Below are 3304 nucleotides of genomic sequence, written 5' to 3'. Positions count from 1 at the left end.
TGTGGAGGGGAGAAGCCAGGATGGAGCCGGGGTGGAGCCGGTATCGAACCGGGATGGAGCCGGGCAGGAGCGGGTGAGCAGGGCTGTGGCAGGGATCGAGCGGGAAGGGCAGGGCTGTGGGTTGGGATGGAGCCGGGTGGCAGGGGGTCGGGAGCAGGGCTGCAGTGGGGGGGTCAGGGCTGTGGGACGGGATCGAGCGGGGTGAGCAGGGGGTAGAGCAGGGATGCAGTGGGGGCAGGTGGGCTGGGCTGTGCCAGGAGGGGACGGGCAGCAGGGCCTGAGCCAGCAGGGTAAGTGCAGGCAGGGATGGAGCCCACGCTGGGGCAGGGGCTGGACATGCTGGTGATGGCGGCAGGACCATTGTGTCCCCCCAGGGCTGGGCTCTCAGGAGGCTGAACCGAGGTCCTGTGCTTTTGGTGCAGGGGTGCCAAGAGCAGGCGGGTCCTTGAGGAAAGATACTCGCTGCCCCTTCACATCAGGTAAAGATCTGATCCAGCCACCTTGTGTGTCCCGTGCTGCTGTGTGCAGCCCAAGAGAGTTTGGCTGAGAACTGCCACAGTCCTTAAGCACTTTTTTGGGCAACCCAGGCAAGGAGATGGGCACCTGCAGGCAACACTGTGCTTTATCTCAGCACAGCCCCAGGCAGAGCACGAACTAAGGAACCCCTCCCGTGCTGAATCAGTACTGTCTGGTTTGATGAGTAGTTTAAGAGCTGTGTCTGGAGGATTAAAGGGTTGGTTACAGAACGAAATACTTCCAGTGCAGACATGTTTCCTGGCCCTGAGTTCCCAAGATCTGGAGCACATCTTTGTGTATTGTAAAACGTTATTTTATCCAAATGCAATTTGTCATTCTTGAGTTGTGTGACATGATAATGACTGTGTAAATTATGAGAAATCATGTTTGGCACCTGTTTGATGTAAGGTGTATTCTTAATGCATACAGAAGCTGAGATAGGCTTAAGCAATGGCTGTCTTGCTTCAGCCCTTTGCAAGGACATCTTGTATCCATTCAGATAGAATCATAGAATCATAGAATAGTGAGGGTTGGAAAGGACCTTAAGATCATCTAGTTCCAACCCCCCTGCCATGGGCTAAGACACCTTGCACTAAACCATGTGGTCCAAGGCTCTGTCCAACCTGGCCTTGAACACCGCCGGGGATGGAGCATCCACAACCTCCCTGGGCAACCCATTCCAGTGCTTCACCACCCTCATTTGGAAGAACTTCTTCCTTATATCTAACCTAAACTTCCCCTGTTGAAGTTTGAAGCCATTACCCCTTGTCCTACCACTACAGTCCCTGCTGAAGAGTCCCTCCCCAGCATCCTTGTAGGTCCTGTTCAGATACTGCAAGGCTGCTATGAGGTCTCCACGCAGCCTTCTCTTCTCGAGGCTGAACAGCCCCAACTCTCTCAGCCTCTCTTCATACAGGAGGTGCTCCAGCCCTCTTATCATCCTCGTGGCCCTCCTCTGGACTCGCTCCAACAGCTCCATGTCCTTTTTATGTTGAGGACACCAGAACTGTACGCAGTACTCCAAGTGAGGTCTCACGAGAGCAGAGTAGAGGGGCAGGATCACCTCCTTTGACCTGCTGGTCACGCTTCTTTTGATGCAGCCCAGGATACGGTTGGCTTTCTGGGCTGTGAGCGCACACTGCCGGCTCATGTTAAGCTTCTCGTCAACCAACACCCCCAAGTCCTTCTCTGCAGGGCTGCTCTGAATCTCTTCTCTGCCCAACCTGTAGCAGTGCCTGGGATTGCCCCAACCCAGGTGTAGGACCTTACACTTGGCTTGGTTAAACTTCATAAGGTTTGCATCGGCCCACCTCACAAGCATGTCAAGGTCCCTCTGGATGGCATCTCTTCTCTCCAGCGTATCAACCGAACCACACAGCTTGGTGTCATCAGCAAACTTGCTGAGGGCGCACTCAATCCCACTGTCCATGTCGCCGACAAAGATGTTGAACAGGACCGGTCCCAACAACGACCCATGAGGGACACCACTCGTTACTGGTCTCCAACTGGACGTTGAGCCATTGACCACAACTCTTTGCATGCGGCCATCGAGCCAATTCTTTATCCACCGACTGGTCCATCCATCAAATTAATGTCTCTCCAATTTAGAGACAAGGATGTTGTGCGGGACAGTGTCGAACACTTTGCACAAGTCCGGGTAGATGACGTCAATTGCTCTGCCCCTGTCCATCAGTTCCGGGGCTCCATCATAGAAGGCCACCAAATTGGTCAGGCAGGATTTCCCCTTAGTGAAGCCATGTTGGCTGTCACCAACCACCTCGTTGTTTTTCATGTGCCTTAACATGTTTTCCAGGAGAAACTGTTCCAAGATTTTGCCAGGCACAGAGGTGAGGCTGACTGGTCTGTAGTTTCCCGGGTCTTCCACCTTCCCCTTCTTGAAAATGGGGGTTATATTACCCTTCTCCCAGTCATCAGGAACTTCACCTGACTGCCACAATTTTTCAAATATGATGGACAGTGGTTTAGCAACTTCATTCGCCAGCTCCTTCAGGACCCGTGGATGGATTTCATCAGGTCCCATAGAGTTGTGCACATTCAGGTTCTTAAGATGGTCTCGAACCTGATCCTCTCCTACAGTGGGCCTAAGGTCTTCATTTTCACAGTCCCTGCATCTGCTTTCCAAGACTTGGGTGGTTGGTCAGAGCATTTGCTAGTGAAGACTGAGGCAAAGAAGTCATTAAGAACCTCAGCCTTCTCAAAATCCGTGGTAGCCAGTTCTCCTGATAGCTTCTGGAGAGGGCCCACCTTGTCGCTAGTCTGTCTTTTATTTGCTATGTATCTATAGAATCCTTTCCTGTTATCTTTTACATCCCTTGCCAAACTTAATTCTAGCTGTGCCTTAGCTTTCCTAACCTGGTCCCTAGCTTCTCGGGCAATGCTCCTATATTCTTCCCAGGCCGCCTGTCCTTGCTTCCACCTTCTATAAGCTTCTTTTTTCCCTCTAAGTTTCCTCAGCAGCTCCTTGTCCATCCAGGGAGGTCTCCTGGCCCTCCTGCTGCACTTTCTTCTAGTCGGGATGCAACACTCCTGAGCACGTAGCAGGTGATCCTTGAATATCGACCAGCAGTTTTGGGCCCCCCTGCCCTCTAGGACTATATCCCATGGAACCTTACTAAGGAGGTTCCTGAAGAGGCCAAAGTCTGCTTTCTTGAAGTCCAGGGCAGTGAGCTTGCTGCATGCTCTTCTCACCGTCCTGAGGATCTCAAACTCAACCATCTTGTGATCACTAGAGCCAAGGCTGCCCTGGAGCATCACATTTCCAACCAGT

This window comes from Strigops habroptila, chromosome 13 (assembly GCF_004027225.2).
Source record: "Strigops habroptila isolate Jane chromosome 13, bStrHab1.2.pri, whole genome shotgun sequence".
Taxonomy (NCBI): domain Eukaryota; kingdom Metazoa; phylum Chordata; class Aves; order Psittaciformes; family Psittacidae; genus Strigops; species Strigops habroptila.
This window is presented reverse-complemented; position numbering follows the sequence as displayed.